Here is a 20,519-nt window from a genome sequence, read left to right as displayed (position 1 = left end):
AAGTTTGTATGTTTTCCCTGTGTTTGCGTGGATTTCCTGCCATTCTACAAAGATATACTGATAGGAAAAAAAAATTTACATTGTGATCCCTATGTGGGGCTCACAATCTACATAGAAAAATTAAAAAAGGATTCACTGTACGGATGATGTAGGGGTCCCCGGACAAAAGATTGCACCAGGGTTCACAAGACTATAGTTATGCACCTGGCAGTATACCTATACAATAGAGTACAGTATACAATATAATACGCATGGCAGTATACATATACAATGCAATACAGTACAGTATACAATACACATGGCAGTATACAATACACATGGCAGTATACATGGTATTGTTGTGCGGTTACAGTTACACTTGGTATTACTTTGTGGGCAGAGGTGTAATGTGAAGCTGCTGGACCCCAATTTCAAATCTTTACATACCATGTGCTGTGTATAGTACTGGTGTTTTATTATGCCATAGAAGGGGCCTTTTGGTTCAGTAGTACCTGCTATCTCCCATTCCCCTATAGCTACGCCCCCTATGCGTAGATAAAGAATGAGCAGTCATATGGCTTGCCGCAGTACACACAGCGCTATCGTGCACTTACATGATAATTGTTGTTACCTACTGTGCAATCAATACACATTGTAGTACACATGGCTTGTGTTGTTGCAAAATACAAGGTGACAATACACATGGTGTTACATAATGCTCATACAATGCATGTCCTGATATATTGTGGTTACAATTGTATAAGCATGTGGGCACAATACGGATCTCACTATGAGTTATCTCTTATCAGGGATACTAATGGGAGAGATGAGAATTAGCGATAAGGATGAGTTTTACCATTATTGTTTCTATGCTAATAGTTTATTAGGCTAAGACGCCTGAGAATGTGACACTACAAGGAAATTGTCCCTACCCTGCTCATTCATACATTTCCTGGAATGGTATCATTTCCTACTTGTGTGACGGGAGGAAGTTCTGTCTGAGTGACCACAATGACTTCATGGCCAAAAAGACATAAAGGGATGAAGGCATACAGCTGTAGCCCTATAGCAAACACGTACAAGTCCTTCAGTCATCCCCATTCATTTGTGATATCATTATCTTTACTCAGCCATTTCTTATATTCCATTCATTTCAACAAACCCATCAGCTGGACTAGACCAGGGTGCGATAATGTGATTATTGTACAGTATGGTCTTGAGGTTGCAGCGAGGAGCGGGGCATGGTTGTATAACCATTATTCCAGAGAGAACATTCTTCAGAGGGGCTGGGTGCTGCCCGAGGCCACACAATCCTTATTTTTGTTTTGCAGATGTTAATACACATGGATCACTTCCAGATTTTGATTATTTTTGCTACCCGAGGCGTTTATTTCTCTGTAATATCCAGAATTTATACTGCCACGTCCCACCAAGCTCCTCACCTGCAGTCTCTGAGAATCAGACCAGACTAACCAGTTCTGCAGATTCCTGCGGCGACTTTCCTCCACTTACACCATAAACACTGAAACAAAGGGACGACACAGGAACAGAATCGTGAAGTAATCTCTGGGACAGGGCCAGAACATGAAGCTTCTGGGCCCCAATGGAAAATCTGTAAAGGGGCCCCTACCTTATGCCATTTGGAATAGTAGTATATTTTATCCAGCAGAGGGATTTTTTGGGAACCCTTCAGGGTCCAGGGCCCTCTGTCGACTGCTACTGCTGTACCCACTATGACTACGCCTCTGTTGTAGATACCGTTCTAATCAATTGATGTATCTAAGCTTATCAAGTGCAATAGTATCTACTGAGCCACTCGTAGTTAACCCTTTCATGTGAAAGGGTTAAATACGAGCTGTGTATCTAATCCTGTCATGTATGATACTGTCTGATGACCCATGTATCTAATCCTGTCATGTGTGATACTGTCTGATGACCCATGTATCTAATCCTGTCATGTGAGATACTGTCTTTTGAGACGCTGTATACAATCCTATCAAGTATGATACAGTCTTCTGAGCCGCTGTATCTTAGCCGCTGTATCTCTTGAGATACTGTCTACTGAAGTGCTGTATCTAAGCCTATCACAAGTGATATTGTCTGCAGAGCCACTCCATCTAATCCTATAATATATGATACTGTTTGGTGACCCAAATTATCTAAGCCCATCATGTGTGATAATATTTATTGAGCTGTAATATAATCCTATCGTGTGATACTAACTGCTGAGCTGCTGTATATAATCTTATCAAGTGTGATAGTGTCTTTTGTTCTGTATCTAAGTCGTGTATCTTATCCTTTCAAAGACAATACTGGCTGCTGAGGTGTTGTCTCTAAGCATATCACTACTGAGATCTTGTATCTAGACTTGTGATACTCTCTATGGACTTTGTTTATGTAAGCCTATCATGGGATACTGTCTGCTCCATCGCCGTATCCAATTCTACCATGGGATACTGTCTGCTCCATCGCTGTATCCAGTGGCGTAACTAGGAATGGCGGGTCCCCATGGCGAACTTTTGACATGCCCCCCCCCCGACCGACGCTGAAGACCTCGACCGACCCCTCCTCCACATTCCTGCATGCTCTATTATGTCCCTTAGTGGCCCTTGCACACAGTATTATGTCCCTCAGTGGCCCCTGCACACAGTATTATGTCTCTTAGTGGCCCCTGCACACAGTATTATGTCTCTTAGTGGCCCCTGCACACAGTATTATGCCCCATAGTGGCCCCTGCACACAGTATTATGTCCCTCAGTGGCCCCTGCACACAGTATTATAGCCCATAGTAGCCCCTGCAGACAGTATTATGCTCCACTGTGGACACCCATAAACAATTATTATACTCTGGGGTCTTTTCAGACCCCAAGGTATAATAATCGGAGACCCGGGGGAATAAAAACATAAAAAACTACTGTTGTTTACCTGTCTCCCGGCTCCTACGCTGTCGTCCTCCGCCGTCGTCCTTCTTCAATGACGTAGGATGTCACATGACCCGGGAAGCAGGCCGGGATCATGGGACGTCAGAGACGTCAGACAACTAGGCCAAAACCTGCCCGGAGCCTGGAGAGGTAAGTAACACAAGTTTTTTTATGTTTCTTACCTCTCCCGGGCCTCCGATCATTATACTCGGGGGTCTGCAAAGACCCCCGAGTATAATAATAGTCTTTGTGGGGCCTGCGGTGTCACTTACCGATCCCGGCCCAGCCAGGATCGGTAAGTAAATAGGGCCTGTTACCAGCTGGACTCCAGCCGGTAACGGTCTATTAAGAAAAAAGAAAAAAATGCAGCGGTAGCGGCTGTCACCGGGCCCCTAATGTGCCGGGCCCTGTGGCAGCTGCCTCTGCTGCTACGGCGGTAGTTACGTCACTGGCTGTATCTAATTCTATCATGGGATACTGTCTTCCAGGCCGACATGTATCTAAGAATGTGATGTGTGATATTGTCTATTGACTTATCATATGTGATACTATCTACTGAGGCGGTGTATCTATGCTTAGGACACACGGTGTCACAAGATATACATCACCCACTTTCACTTCCTCATGGGGGCGTTGTGTCACAAGTCTGTGGAGTTTTCTAAGTATAACGGTAAAAGCAGGTGGAGACCTCTCACATATGGAGGAGCCGAGTCTTGGGTCACTATCCATGTGATGTGACAATAATGTCTTCATTTTTAGCTCTATATGATGGTAATGTCACCAGCCCCCCAGTCTGAGACACTGTAACCCCGCGCTGACATGTTGTATGTAACATCCGTGATCAGTGAAAGTTCTCCTGTGTGTTTCATGGTCTGCGGCTGCAGAAATGAAACCTGCTGCAAGTAGCTGATAACAGAGTCATTGAAACCAGACAAGCAGCCAAGACTGGGGGATGGGGGAGACGTAAAACAATCACAGATAACAGGACAATGGCTCCTTCTCAAGACATTAACCAGCCAGCAGGAGAATATACAAAATACACACAAAACACTTGTCATTACCCTTAGTTACACTAAACAAACAGCTTTCCCTCTTAATATCCTCAGAGTCAGTGAGATCTGCTGAAGGTACAAAATGTAAGGTCCGGATCACGTCTGCATTCGGGGAAGTCTACTTGGGGACCTGGGTCTAGGTCTGTGTGGATTCCACACGAAAAATGTGGAGAGAAAAGTGCCGCTTACAGGACATTTTCATGCAGAGAGGGGAGCGGAATGGCCCGAACGCAGATGTGAACAGAGGCTTATCTAGATATTTATTTGGTGCAATAGTGAATAAAAAAAAAAAAAAAATACCTGCAAACAATTCTTGCACAACGCTCACCCATTTACTAAGGGGTATTTTGGTCAGGATTTTGAGGCTGTCTCCGCCTCAAAATCCTGACCAAAAAGACAGCTCCCATTGATTTATTTTTTTCCGGGAGCCGGGACATGCTCATTCTTCATGCGGATTGTGCCTTGCAACATCTGCCTGAAGACACTCTCTCCCAACTAGGCCCATTCATTTAGGCCTAATCCAGATTGCAGTGCCGCGACTGGAGGCTGCCCCATATTTTGGACCGGAACCTGAGGCGGCCTCAGCGTCAAATTCCAATCCAAAATATTCCGTCTGAACTCAGCCTAAGGAAGTACGAGTAGTTACTACATCCTCTCAGGAAAACCTGGCCCCATGTAGTGGGCTGCAGCGAAAAAAAACAATGCAGAAAAAAATGCAGCAGAACCGCATCACTGTCTTTCTCACAATCTGTTCACAGAAAGTCCTCTGTGGACTTTTTGCTTCAATTACAGTCCTATGAAAAAGTTTGGGCACCCCTATTAATCTTAATCATTTTTAGTTCTAAATATTTTGGTATTTGCAACAGCCATTTCAGTTTGATATATCTAATAACTGATGGACACAGTAATATTTCAGGATTGAAATGAGGTTTATTGTACTAACAGAAAATGCGCAATATGCATTAAACCAAAATTTGACCGGTGCAAAAGTATGGGCACCTCAACAGAAAAGTGACATTAATATTTAGTAGATCCTCCTTTTGCAAAGATAACAGCCTCTAGTCGCATCCTGTAGCTTTTAATCAGTTCCTGGATCCTGGATAAAGGTATTTTGGACAAACAATTCAAGTTCAGTTAAGTTAGATGGTGGCCGAGCATGGACAGCCCGCTTCAAATCATCCCACAGATGTTCAATGATATTCAGGTCTGGGGACTGGGATGGCCATTCCAGAACATTGTAATTGTTCCTCTGCATGAATGCCTGAGGATTTGGAGCGGTGTTTTGGATCATTGTCTTGCTGAAATATCCATCCCCGGCGTAACTTCAACTTCGTCACTGATTCTTGAACATTATTCTCAAGAATCTGCTGATACTGAGTGGAATCCATGCGACCCTCAACTTTAACAAGATTCCCGATGCCGGCATTGGCCACACAGCCCCAAAGCATGATGGAACCTCCACCAAATTTTACAGTGGGTAGCATGTGTTTTTCTTGGAATGCTGTTTCTTTTTGGACGCCATGCATAACGCCTTTTTTTATAACCAAACAACTCAATTTTTGTTTCCAAAATGAAGCTGCCTTGTCCAAATGTGCTTTTTCATACCTCAGGCAACTCTATTTGTGGCGTACGTGCAGAAACGGCTTCTTTCTCATCACTCTCCCATACAGCTTCTATTTGTGCAAAGTGCGCTGTATAGTTGACCGATGCACAGTGACACCATCTGCAGCAAGATGATGCTGCAGCTCTTTGGAGGTGGTCAGTGGATTGTCCTTGACTGTTCTCACCATTCTTCTTCTCTGCCTTTCTGATATTTTTCTTGGCCTGCCACTTCTGGGCTTAACAAGAACTGTCCCTGTGGTCTTCCATTTCCTTACTATGTTCCTCACAGTGGAAACTGACAGGTTAAATCTCTGACAACTTTTTGTATCCTTCCGCTGAACAACTATGTTGAACAATCTTTGTTTTCAGATCATTTGAGAGTTGTTTTGAGTAGCCCATGATGCCACTCTTCAGAGGAGATTCAAATAGGAGAACAACTTGCAATTGGCCACCTTAAATACCTTTTCTCATGATTGGATACACCTGGCTATGAAGTTCAAAGCTCACTGAGGTTACAAAACCAATTTTGTGCTTCAGTAAGTCAGTAAAAAGTAGTTAGGAGTATTCAAATCAATAAAATGATAAGGGTGCCTATACTTTTGCACCGGTCAAATTTTGGTTTAATGCATATTGCACATTTTCTGTTAGTACAATAAACCTCATTTCAATCCTGAAATATTATTGTGTCCATCAGTTATTAGATATATCAAACTGAAATGGCTGTTGCAAACACCAAAATATTTAGAACTAAAAATGATTAAGATTAATAGGGGTGCCCAAACTTTTTCATAGGACTGTATATCTATTGGCAAACCGCCGTAAAATTGACGCGCTCCGATTTCCAAAAACGCGACAGTTTTGGGAAATCCCAGCATTTCCGCTGCACTTATTTTTCTGCAAAGTGTGGATGAGATTACACAGCCTCTGTATTGAGGGGTCCATGAAATCAGGCCAAGAGCTTTGTATAATATATTACTCCCTATCAGAAGAAGAGGAAGATTTTATAGAGTAGCTAAAGTGTTAAAAAGGCAAATAAGGGTTAATCCTTGTTTAATAAAAACTTTTTTTTTCTTTCTTTTTAGTCCTCCACATTGTCAGGATCGCTGTCTTTCGCTTGCTGTAATAATTCGTCTACATCCGGAGGCTAAATAAAGATCCGGTCGGGCTCACAGCTAATGATTTGTTATAACTTTATCCAGTCTGTGGCCGGGGCGGGGAGAGATTTGTGCAGACGCTGCCATTAGGTTACATAAGATTGTTCAGAATAGATACAACTGTAACGACCCCCCAGCCGTCATACTTTCCGTGGGGCCCTCGTCGCACCCGTCTGACTCACGTCACATGAAGAATCCCTTCCCTTGTGCTCCGGGGTTTTAAACTTTCCCTCCTTTTTCCGGACTCTGTGACTCGTTCTTCTTGTTTTGTGGAGATTTTCCAAACCAGTAAAATCCTCTAATTTCAGTTTCCTCGATGGCGTCACAAGCCGGGTGTGTTGTGTGTACAAGATCTACTTTGTTACTGTGGAAACTTGTAAAACGGAGAAACTCGCCTCACAGTCATACGGATGAGAAGCTTCGGTGCCTGTCCCCGGGGATATATAATGTATCCTGCAGGACGTCAGGCCCCGACTGCACCAAACATTATACTTAGAATATTATTTCTTATCATGTACAGTAGTTATCTGATTTCTGTTGTGCACCATCCTGGTGAATGCCATTCTGACCACTCGACTCATTGCAGAATATGTTGACCCAGACAGTCCTTTTTCAACCATAGCAACTACAGTTCCTCGAAGTTGTGCAGAATGCAGGTGTGTATAGGAGGAGCAAGGGATTAGTCGCAACCATTCTGCTGTCTGCTAGACTGGACGTCTCCTCAGCGGTGACTTTCTGAATTGTGTCTGTGTAGTGGATTTGTAAGAGGGTTTTCTTTCCAAAGTTTGCTGTGAGGACCTTTATCCCTATTTAATTAATTGACCTGTTTAGGTTCCTTGAATCCCAATAAGGGGCTCCTCAGAACACACCAAGCACAAGACCTAGGGAAGGCAAGGTGCCGAGAGATGCTTTACAAATCAGTAAACATATACGAGCCTTTTTATAGTCCTGGGCAAAAATTACAGAATGACATCAAGCTTTATATAGATAGGAATGCATTAGGGGTGAACCAGGAGTGGAATCTCTTTGGTACGTGACAGAGTCTGGAGACGCCATGGAGAGTGATCTGCTGCCTGCAGCATCCTTCAGCATGACCGGTTTGGCAGTGGGTCAGTAATGGCGTGGGGTGGCATTTCTTTTGAGGGCCGCTCAGCCCTCCATGTGCTCGCCAGAGGTAGCCTGATTGCCATTAGGTACCGAGATGAGATCCTCAAACCCCTTGTGAGACCATAGGCTGGTGCGGTTGGCTCTGGGTTCCTCCTCAGGACAATGCCAGACCTCATGTAGCTGGAGTGTGTCAGCAGTTCATGCAAGATGAAGGCATTGAAGCTATGGACTGGTCCGCCCATTTCCCAGACCCGAATCCGATTGAGGACATCTGGGACATCATGTCTCGCTCCGTCCACCAACAGACTGTCCAGGAGTTGGCAGACGCTTTAGTCCAGGTCTGGGAGGAGATCCCTCAGGAGACCATCCACAACCTTCTCAGGAGCATGTCCAGGCGCTGTAGGGAGGTCATACAGACACGTGGAGGCCACACACAGTACTCAGCCTCATTGTGACATGTTTTAAGGACATTACATCAAAGTTGCCTGTAGTGGGTTTTTCCACTTTAATTTTAGGGGTGACTCCAAATCCAGGCCTCCATTGGTTAATAAATTTGAATTCCATTGATGATTTTTGTGTGATTTTGTTGTCATCACATTCAACTTTGTACAGAAGAAATATTCAATGAGAAGATTTCATTCATTCAGCTCTAGGATGTGTTATTGGAGGGTTCCCTTTATTTTTCTGTGTAGTGTATATTGGTATTAAAGGCATTTTCTAGGGCTTCCCGTTGTTTGTAATAGTAATAGGCGAAGAGCAGCAGCCATGTCCATACCCGTGGCACCGCTGTACTGCAGCTCTGTGCATTTTACTTGAATAGGAGCTCTGTAGTGCAAAGCTGATGGGTGCAGGACCCCTCCCCCGGATCAGATACTGAGGACCTATACAAAAGGATAGGTCATTATTGAGAAAAAAGCCTCGGAAACCCCTTTAAGGTTGGCAATCCCAGTATAAGGATTTATGGATGTCACAGTGATAGTTCTTCCACTTAGGAGTTCCTTTATTAGCCAAACGTAAGAACCAACGGGTCAGACCTTACAGGTCTCTTGTGGCCCTACAAGTAATATAGTAAAACTGAACTTGAACAAGGCTTTACTCACAAGGAGGCGACTGGCATGGATGTTGCAAACCATCTTACTAGAGGTCGGGGCATACCCCCTAATGGCACCATTTAGTATTTTGTACAATGCACCGAAGACAACAATTCTGCAGTTGCTAAATCTGTAACAAAGAGAGCAGAGATTGTTTTTCTCTTGTCTTGTTTATCTCATAGCAGATTGAATCTATAATGTAGAAAATTCTAAGTAACATGCAGCTGTGTGAACAGGACTAGGGCTGAGTCTTCTTGTTTCCATCTCTTGTATACATATTACACTATAGGTTTGGGTGTTTTGCTGCTGACTCCTATATGACTTGGCAGATTAAAGTGACCTCACTATGATATCATCAGGGATAATAATACTGGAGACCTGTAGGTGCGGCATTGGGGTGAACCAGGTGCAAGCTTTGATATAGACCAGCGCCCAGTCATTGCCACAATATAATGGTACAGCTGGAGGGAGGGATAGGTGCGTGTTTATAAACAGTCCATTGCAAGAAGCCCCGAGCTTCGGCCATGTTTATCGTCACTTAACACCTGTGACATCCTGTGATCGTCACCACTTCTGAGGACACTCGAGTGTTTGCTGAGAGTTGTCATCTCTTGTCACCAGGAGCCTTTGATTTTCCTGATCTGATATGTCCGAGCTATAATAATGTCCTGCTCCCTCAGTGAGTTGGTAATCCGTATTCAGCCTGGCCCTCCTGTATACAGATTTTACCCGGGGGAGGAGGAGGGGGAAAGAAGCATTTTTCTGCAATACCATATATGACTTATGACTTGATTTATGGGGAGAATGAAATGACAGCGAATCTTTAACAATAACCTTGTTATATCCTAACCCTGTAGTTATCCCATTATTGCAGAAAACTTTTTTCTTTCTCTGCCCTTAGGGAAACATTTGACATTTTCCTGACACTTTTTTTTGTCTTTCATGTGGTGTCTCTGTCTGGTTATATGAAAACCTGAGCTCAGTGACAGAGGATAATGTAACATTTCCCATCTGATCCTTTCCTGTGATAAGTGGCTCTGTCAATAGGGCCAGCCATTGGGACACGTAGAAATTAATGGGGGCCTAGTCCGGTAACTCAGCCTGATTTGTGACAAGCCGGACGTCTCCGGGCATCGTGCTAAACACCACCTGTCTGTAGCCTCTGAGGTAGGTCATGATGTTTATAAGGAGTTTAGAGCCGGAGGCTCCTCTGCTGAATGTGGTAAAGCCCCTGCCCCGGGCAGTATATAAGACAGCCATGTAATTATACTGTATACACGTCACCGATCAAGACGATGAACGCAGCACATTCTAGAGATCACTGGTTATTATATCGAGTCTGTATACAAGGCCTCATGCACATGATCTTGTGCATTGTTAGCGTACTAGCCCTGATTTTCATGGCTAACACACTGATCCATTCATTTCTGTGGCCCCCATACACACTACCATGTATTTACATAGTATGGGGCCTTCAGCCCGGAGCAAAACTCAGTTCTTGTTGCTGTCCGTTTTTGCAGCCCATGCCCACAGAGGTCATGGTACAGATGGCACACGGATGACATCCATGTGCCATCCATGCCATTGAATCATGGCTCAGCTATAGTCACACGTCACCTTAAAGAGAATTGTTCTTTGAGGAACTTTCTAATAGTCTTTGGGACAGATTTATGAAGCCCTTATACCACTCACGACAAAAGTTATGACATTCTCAGCATTTTTCCAAAAGAGGGAGTGGGAAGGGTGTAATATGGGCAAAGCCATTGGCCCCACCAGATTTATCTTCCTCAATTTCCTGGCATAAATAAGATATCTTGTCATAAATTATGTGCGTTCTCCAATGGTGCAGGGGTTATGAAGACCGGGGTTATCCCCATCTTTTTGTGTCACGGTTTCTGAAATCTTCTTTTATGCTACGTTCACAGCCTGAGTTTGGTGACAGCTCCAAGTAAACAACTGCATAACAAGAACAGAAGCTCCAGAGTCATTTGTTTCCATGGAGATACATAGCGCTGCAGAGGAGCTGTAGACGTATAACGACTGGAGATATCAGCCATTAAAGTTCTAGACATATTAGACAGCAAGTGAATAACCAGTTCTTGAAGTTGATGTGTTGGAAGCAAGAAAATTGAGCAAGCGTAAGGATCCAAGTGCTGCCGTTTATTTTGAAGGCAACAACTTCAAAATGGCAGCTCTAAACACTGTACAGACCAAGGACTCCTGTTCCCAGCCGTGCTGCCCCCTAATGGCTGCGGCCTCTATCAGCAGGATAATGCGCCCAGAAACAGTTGTTTAGGAATGGTCTGAGGAACATCAGATAAAGAGGATGGTGATGACTTAGCTCCAAGTTCTCCAGATCTTAATCTGATCTGGCATCTGTGGGAAATGCTGGAAAAACAAGTCTGATCCATAGAGGTCGCTCCGAGAAGCTGACAGGATCTGACACAAACCTCTTGGAGCCAGATACAACAAGGACCCCCTGCTGAGGTCTTGTGTAGTTCACACCTTCACAGGTCAAGGAAGGTGAATTATACAATATAAGGGCTAGTTCACATGGGGCACAGTATGGCGTATTTTGGTTCTGATTGTGAAGCGGGAAGCCAAGTCAGAATAGGACCAAAATGCACCTGCCGCGACTGTCCAAATGAATGGATGTAGCCCGGAGGGTGCTGCCGCGAGGCGGACGCTGGGGCTGAATCAGCCTGGGCCCCTGGAGGAGGGTGTCCCAGACACTGCTACTGAGCGTCTGGACTCCGTTATCAGGTTTCCGTCTTCTGCATGCAGAAGATGGAAACCTGTCATACCGAGTCCGGCTGTGAGCGCTGGTGAGCGTTTTATGCTCTCCGCGGCGAAACGTTTTTTTCTTAAACCAGACACAGAGTACTACATGTCCGACTCTGTGTCTGGTTTTAAAAAAAAAACGTTTCGCCACGGAGAGCGTAAAACGCTCACCGGCGGTCACGGCTGGACAGTTTTCAAACCCATTCAAATGAATGGAAAGATGCCGGCAGGTTTCCGTCTCCTGCTCTGTTTTGTGCAGGAAACGGAAACCTGCAGAACGGAGTCCCTGATGTCAGTGCGCTGGCTGCAGAATCTGCTGTGTATTGTGGGATTAGCACCTGATCTTCTGTTTGTCTTCAAGGACCATCTATTTGGACTCCTGAAGTTTTCACCGTAAATAAACCCTGGCAGATAAGTAGAGGATATATCCAGCGGGACCGGATCATTGACAAACAGTGCAGGGATTATTTATTTATAACTCTCATCTAGATAATAGGTAAAGACTAAAAGGTAAAACACACAGTAAATAAAGCGGAGTCCCAGGATAACGAAATGTCCTGCAACTTTCTAATAGGGGAAGATTCACTAAGCAAAAAGGGACACAAGGCTTCATAAGACTGGTGTAGAGGCCGTACTACAATTGTCATTGGTTATTATTTTGGTGCAAAACATTGCCTTAAAGGGAATTTGTCAGGGCATTTTGGGACTCTAATAGGTCCTTATGGACTGGGAGTTTTGCACCCCAGATAGCTCAGTTGTAAATCTGTTCATGACCATATTGAAAGCAAACAGTAAAGCGAAGATAAAGGTGCTGCTTGCAGAACTTTTCTCTCCAAATGTTTCATGCAAAAACCGAGTGGTAAACACACAGACCTGATTATAGTCTATGGGGTCTGTGGGTTTCCCAGGTAATCGCTTTTTTATGCTAGTAGGTTTCTGTCCGGGGGTCCCCAAGCGGGAAACCTGAACACAGATGTGAATAGCCCCTTACACATAGTAGGAGTAGATACACAGTCCAGTCATATTAGGGTGCATGCACACTACGTAACGCCGGGCGTGTATTAGAGCCGTACACGCCGGCGTTACAGCAGGGCTGCCGAACACTTCCCATTCACTTCAATGGGAGCGCTCGTAAACGCCGCTGTTACGAGCGCTCCCATTGAAGTGAATGGGAAGTGTTCGGCAGTCTGCCGTAATGCCGGCGTGTACGGCTCTCATACACGCCCGGCGTTACGTAGTGTGCATGCACCCTTAATGTGACCACCGCCTACTTTTGACGTCAACATTATATAACCAATGGCAGAAGGCACGTGTCATCAGCCATTTGGGTGCACTCATCATTGTGGAAGGCACGATGGATCAATACAAGTATGCATCTATCCTTGCGGACCATGTTCGCCCCTACATGCAAATTGTTTTTCTCAGGATGGCATCTACCAGCGACATGTCATAAAGCTCGCAGTGTACGTGCGTGGTTCGAGGAGCACCAGGTTGAGTTTACCGCACTCCCTTGGCCAGCAAATTCCCCGGACTTGAGCCCAATCGAGAAACTGTGGGACCACCTCGATCGGGTTGTTTGCGCCATAGATGCTCAACCACGTAATCTAGCGCAGCTGGCCACAGCACTGGAGTCGGCATGGCCAAACATCCCAGTGACATCATCACAACATCCCCTCTCTTCCTGCAGGTCTTGCAGCAGTCCGCTCTGCCAAAGGGGGTTATTCTGGATTTTGACAGGTGATCACATTAATGGGACTGGACTGTGTATCATTGTATGGTGAAGTAAACACCAGTATTAAAAAATTTCACCTGAGTTCCATTTTAGGATTCCTGAGGTCAAGGCTGTGTAACCAGTAAGTCTCTGGGGTCTGAGGTCAGGGTCCAGAACACACTTATGTAACATTCCCTCAGCCATGAAGAGTTTTAGGCTTCTGTCACCAAATAAAAACAAACATAAAACAACTTTCTAGGCAGGGAAAAGCCATGCGCTTTCATCTCTACTCCTAAAGGGAGCCTGAAGTTTGTGACCTCTGCTGACCCGCTCTGTAAATATACTCATCATGTTTACACGCCAAAGGTCATTGGACAAATCACTTCACCAATAGCTGAGACTGGGGGACAAACTCTCCATTAAGATCATGGATGCATCTTAGCATGTATAGTCACTTTCCGTGTACTCTTATGCCTCAGTCATGACTAGTCACGTATAAGAAAAAATATCCTTGTACCGTGTTAGCCAGTGGATGTGAAATGAAAGAAATTTTTCGAGAGTAGTCCTCAGTAGTTAATACCTTTTTTAATGGCTAACTTAAAAAGTTTTTTGATGACATATCGCGCTTTCCCCCTACGCCCAACAGCAGCACAACTGGGGTATTCCTGCCCCTATGAGCTGTTAGGACAGGTGGAATTTTTAATTACCTAACAGCTTTTGACCTCTATAAGAGGCCGGAAGACCTGCTCCTCCCTTGTGTTTTTTTCTGTCCTGTGGGACAGGACAGGTGGTCAGGGGGGGAGCAGATGTTCTGACCTCCTATAGGGGTCCACTACTCTCCCCCACCGGTACCTGACAGCAGGTTTACAGAAGCCAATCCAGTTAACCATCAGCACCCGGCAAACCTTGCCCTGGTGGACCCATCTGCGAGATGGGAAGTCCTCGGTCCAGCCCGCCTGGACCCTGTTGACTACAGATGCCTCCCTCACAGGCTGGGGAGCTCATCTGGGGGAGACCCCGGTTCAAGGTACATGGAATCAGCGGGAGAGGACGCGCTCATCGAACTGGCGCGAGCTTACCGCAGTTCATCGAGCCCTTCTGTCATTTGCACCACTTCTACGAGGGAAAGCGGTCAAAGTAAGATCAGACAATCTGACGACAGTCCACTATATCAACAAGCAGGGAGGAACCAGGTCCCCCTCGCTCATGCAAGTCACCAACCTGATCTTCTCCTGGGCAGAACGAAACCTCTCCCAGCTGGCCGCGGTACATATCCAGGGCCGCCTGAACATCCTAGCGGATCAACTCAGCAGAGGCCGGCCGACCGCAGGCGAATGGTCCCTGAACCAGGACATCTTCCACTACCTGACCAGGAGGTGGGGTCTCCCCGAGGTGGATCTGATGGCCACCCAACACAATGCCAAAGTAGAAAGGTTTTGCTCCCTGTACCGGGAAGACAACCCTTTGGCTGTGGATGCCCTGTCAATACCATGGAGGTTCGAACTGACATACGTGTTCCCTCCCATCCCGATGATACCGAAGGTATTGGCGAAACTCAGGCAGGACCAGACTTCGGCAATAGTGATCATGCCGTTCTGGCCAAAAAGGGCATGGTTCACCGACCTTATCCTTATGAGTCGGGGGAACTACTGGAGGCTTCCACCAGTCAGGAACCTGGTGTCACTGAACAGTCGGCCGTGCCTGGGCCTAGACAAATTCAACCTCACTGCCTGGAGGCTAACCGCGCCATACGCGCAGACAGAGGATTGTCCCAGGGAGTGCTAAGTACCTTAGCCCATTCAAGAGCAGAGGCAACCAATCAGAGCTACCAAAGGATCGCCCGGATATTCCGAGATTGGTGTACAGGCAGCCACCACGATCCAGACAGAGATGCAGTCCTAGAGTTCTTACAGAACGGCTTGGAGAGAGGACTAGCACCTGCCACCCTCAAGGTTCAAGTGTCAGCTCTATCTGCTCTCCTGGAGACACGGTTATCACAAGATCCTCTTGTCAAACAGTTCCTTAGGGGGGCTGCCAGGCTCCGCCCCCAGGTACGGCCCCCTGTCCCCAGGTGGGACCTGGCCGCGGTTCCACAAGGGCTATGTGCGCCCCCCTTCGAACCATCTGAAGTGGACTGGAAGTACCTGTCATTTAAAGTGACCTTTCTGTTGGCAATAACCTCCGCCAAGAGGGTTGGCGAATTGCAGGCTCTAGCAGCCTCCGAACCTTTCATAACTTTCTTTCCTGACAGAGTACAGCTAAGGTTCGTCCCAGGATTCTTGCCGAAGGTACCCACACTTCAGAACACCAATCAAGTGATCACCCTACCGGGCTTCTTTCCCTCCCCTGCCACTGAGCAGGAGGAGAAGCTACACACACTGGATCTGGTAAGAGCACTACGTATCTACCTGGATCGTACAGCACCGTTCCGAAGATCAGAGAATCTTCTGGTTAATGTGTTTGGCCACAATAAAGGCGCTAAAGCATCAAAGGTAACCCTGTCTAGATGGATCAGAGAAGCTATCAGCTGTTCCCTACGGGCTCAGAATCTTCCTGTTCCAGATTTCCTACGAGCCCATGCCACCCGATCAGTGGCGATATCATGGGCAGAGACACGGTTCCTCTCTCTAGAGCAGATATGTGCTGCAGCCTCTTGGAGCTCACAGCTGACTTTTGCCAAACACTACAGATTGGACTGGCGTACGGCCGATGCTACAGCATTTGGGCACTCCGTCTTGGCATCAGCCTGCCAGGAGGTCCCGCCCTAGGGGAGATAATACTTGCTAAATCCCCAGTTGTGCTGCTGTTGGGCGTAGGGGGAAAGAAAGATTATGAATGATAATCTGTTTTCCCTTAGCCCAAACAGCAGCACAAGGCTCCCTCCCTAAGAGGTGCTATTGTACAGATTTTGTGTATGTGTGTGTAGCTCTTGGCATAGATTGCTCTGTATATCATACTTGTTACTAACACAAGGGAGGAGCAGGTCTTCCGGCCTCTTATAGAGGTCAAAAGCTGTTAGGTAATTAAAAATTCCACCTGTCCTAACAGCTCATAGGGGCAGGAATACCCCAGTTGTGCTGCTGTTTGGGCTAAGGGAAAACAGATTATCATTCATAATCTTTCTTTCAAGACTATAGAGGTCTCTTCATCAGGATGGTATAACACAATTTCTGAAGGTAGGCATATATTTACACAGAGGAGTGGGGTGTTAGACGCAAAACAGAACATAATGTAAATAAACAGCAAAAAAAAAACATCAGTTCACAGAAAGTTCTCTGGGTTTGTAGCTTCTTTGATCAGTGACGTGTTGTCTAGTGGTTGTAAAAGGTCATAAAACCCAATCAGGCCCAGGTTTTTATGACCTTTTACAACCACTAGACAACACCTCACTGATCAAAGAAGCTACAAACCCAGAGAACTTTCCTGTGAACTGATATATATGTTTATTTACATTATGTTCTGTTCTCCATCTATTTTGCATCTAACACCCCACTCTGAAGGTAGGGCCAATGTAGGGTCTTCTAATTTGATATGACCCAACATGTAAATTTACCCAATAGGAGGGGGCTGTGCAAATTTGCACTGCACATAGAGAAGGCTGTCGCCCCCTCCCCGTAAGCCCATCAGGGTGTCTCAAGTCTATGGAGAGTTCTGGGTCATATTCTCAGAAATTGTATTATACCATCCTGATGAAGAGACCTCTATAGTCTCGAAAGCTCGATATGTCATCAAAAAACTTTTTAAGTTAGCCATTAAAAAAAGGTATCAACTACTGAGGACTTCTCTCGAAAAATTTCTTTCATTTCATAGTCACGTATAGAATGTCAGAGTTGCAGAGCAGACTGACACAGGAGGAAGGAGGGAAGTGCAGGGATAAACAACAACATTTGCAGATTTCGAGGTCACTCAGGGTTGTTTGAAGCTGAATGACTGCAATAACGTTGGAGACCGAGGCAGAATAAAAAAAAAATGTGACAGAAGAGGACAACTCAGGTAGTGAAATGTCCTTGTGAATAGATCAGGTATATTGGTCACGGACATTTGATATCTGCCAGTTATCAGCCCACATGTTCCTCTGTAATCCCATTGTCAGTTTGGCCATATGTGCTGGTTATTTTATAGTAGAGGGGTCCTTGAATAGCAGACCATAGGGGCGACGCTAGAGAGAATATGACCCAGAACTCTCCATAGACTTGAGACACCCTGATGGGCTTACGGGGAGGGGGCGACAGCCTTCTCTATGTGCAGTGCAAATTTGCACAGCCCCCTCCTATTGGGTAAATTTACATGTTGGGTCATATCAAATTAGAAGACCCTACATTGGCCCTAGCAGGAATGGGGGTAGGGAGGCAAACAAGTGCTGTATGGAGGGGGGGAGGCAAACAAGTGCTGTATGGAGGGAGGGGACATGAGGGATATAGAGAAGGGACAATGTCATAGAAGATAACCATGAAGGTGCTGGTTATTTTTATCTCTTTCCCCCAGTTTCGGCTTTGATGTCTCTTCTGGTTCTTGTTATTGACTTAAGGGTAACAGGTCGTCTTCAATAACGAGGCAAGGAGCATTTCTGGTAAAGCGATGAAGTCATGTCACCTTTGCCCCGCTGAGCTCAGCATTGTGTAATCCTCCAGGAATGTGGAGCCTATAGACGGGTGAATCACGCCTGTGCGACTGCGGACAATACACCATCAGGCCAAACCACCGGACCGAAGATAACGCCCACGTCAGACTAAGGCCTCATTCACACAGCGTCTGCCATATTGCCCTTTATGGTTATATTGACGTCACTTGGGATCTTACTTTAGTTTTTTTTTTTTTTCATCTGGTGCTTTTAGGAGATATGGAAAAGTGATTTTATTTACATTTATTGCCATAAGTGACTCATTTCCACAATGTCTCCCCAATTGGATTTATTTGATAACTATTAATAGTCCAACATTGCCGGGTTTTTAGCATTTGCTAAATCACAGAAATTTGACACGGGTTCCTATAGGTTGACCATAGGTGTGACCACAGTGCAATGCATGTTAGTGTGTATGTGTGATAATGGTGCTACGTGCTCCCGCCTTATACTGTGTATGGATGTAAGTATACTGTATATGGATCAGATGGGTACCGGAGACAAGAAATAGGGTCACCCGGTCACATGATCTAAACACTGGAGTTTACACCTTGAACTCTGCCTGAACATCAGAATAAAAAGGCATTAAAGACTTCACTGATGTTTTACCAAGATCTGTAAAAAGCAATAGAGAAAGGCCTGGATTACCTCCTGTGATACCCCCACCCCCTAGAGAGACGCCTGGATTACCTCCTGTGATCCCCCCACCCCCCTAGAGAGACGCCTAGATTACCTCCTGTGATCCCCCACCTCCGGCCACCATCCCTGCCCCCTCACATCAGTGGTAATCCTGCCTGGAGCTCAGACATAGACAAGTAGGGATGTGCGGCCATAACAACACCATGGCATTGTTGGATGGTTACAATGTATTCGTAGGTAGCAATCAGATTGTCAGACAGGAAGGCGACCACCTCAACAAGATCGGCCGCACGTGATCAGCATTTACATGGGGAAACTCTGCACCAATTGTTGTGGATTTTCATACATATACATGTGGATTTCATTGTAAATTAAAAAAAAAAATAAAAAAAATTAATATCTCCACCATAGGTCAGTTTCAGCCAGGGCCGAACTACTAATTCCAATTTTTCCACAGCCCGACTCCAACTCTTTTATGAATGGCTGACAGACATAGCGAGTCAGAAGCCATAAGGCAAAAGTCTGACATTGGGGAAAAAAGCTACGGAAATGCAAGCGTTCTCCTTATAGATTTAATAAGGGAAGATAAACCTCGAAGAAAAACGAAGCAAAACCACGCCGGATAAAACACAATGTGTTTTCTAGCTGCATTGCACTGCATCGGCATCCAGTTGCAGCAACCCCATGTGAACTTACCCTAAGCCAATGGAAACAAGAATGTGATGGATCCAAACATAACACATAATAGGACCTTACTTGCAGGTATATAGTAAGAATCATTCATGGCGATGTCATGTCCAGAAGTCACATGACCACACTGTCCAAAGGCCACTATGGCCGCAGAATGTTAATAGACATCTGCAGATAAATAGGTTGATGTTGGACTTGCAGCAGGTCCCCGCCCCACGGCCCAGACACCTTAAACCTGAAGAAGGGAAAGTTTACCTGAGCACAGGTGGTTTTTAGCTGGAGGTTAAAGCGAAGGTCAGGAGCTTCACATGAGGCGGTACATCTGTTTCAGAGGACGGCCGCAGCACTTAACATGGGAAGAGTCGCACAGCTGCTCCGATAATGATGGAGGAGCGCGCTTTTTATAGTCTGAGACTCTCATCAGACAAACAGGTGGCCACCGGCACAAACAGAGTGACCACAGGAATGACGGCACAGCGAAGGATCCGCTGCTTTAGTCGTGTATATAAAAGTGGAGCAACGTTATCTCCAGGAGTTCATTTTATAGGCGAGCCCCTATGACCTATCATATGGCAATAGTTTAGTATGCACAGTATATAGTTTTAGTTCCTGGTGGTGTCCTGGGGTATATACAACATTCATAAGACTTAGTACTATATGCACTGGAAACTTTGCAAAAAAGAAAATCATCTGCAATACTGGTACTGCCCAGTAGAGACTTTGCTCACAAACATTCCTGCAGCTTATTGGTATGAAATACGTCATATTTTCCTGTTGCTCCTCTGCATGTACCATCTATCCATTTGCATTCTTACCTGGTGCTTAGTGACGTATTTATTGCCCAGATACTTACCCCAGGAGCAATTACTTTACTGATACAGATATAGCAGAGTTAACCCAAACTTGTGCAATTGTTTTAACTGATGCAATATGATATCTTATCACATAAGACAAGAAAAACCAATAAAACATCACTAGAAAAACATGTTGTTTCGATGACTTTTCATGGTCTTCTGTGATATCACAACGCAGCAGTTTAACCAATTGCAGAAGTTTGGGTTAACCCTTCTACATCTCTATGTAGCATCCATTGCCAATGTCATGCTGCTAGGAGTAGGGCCGTAGCTGACACAGCACTGTGTGGAGGTTGCTGGCCCTCTTCCGGGTCTCG

Source organism: Leptodactylus fuscus, chromosome 7 (genome assembly GCF_031893055.1).
Source record: "Leptodactylus fuscus isolate aLepFus1 chromosome 7, aLepFus1.hap2, whole genome shotgun sequence".
NCBI classification, from domain to species: domain Eukaryota; kingdom Metazoa; phylum Chordata; class Amphibia; order Anura; family Leptodactylidae; genus Leptodactylus; species Leptodactylus fuscus.
This window is presented reverse-complemented; position numbering follows the sequence as displayed.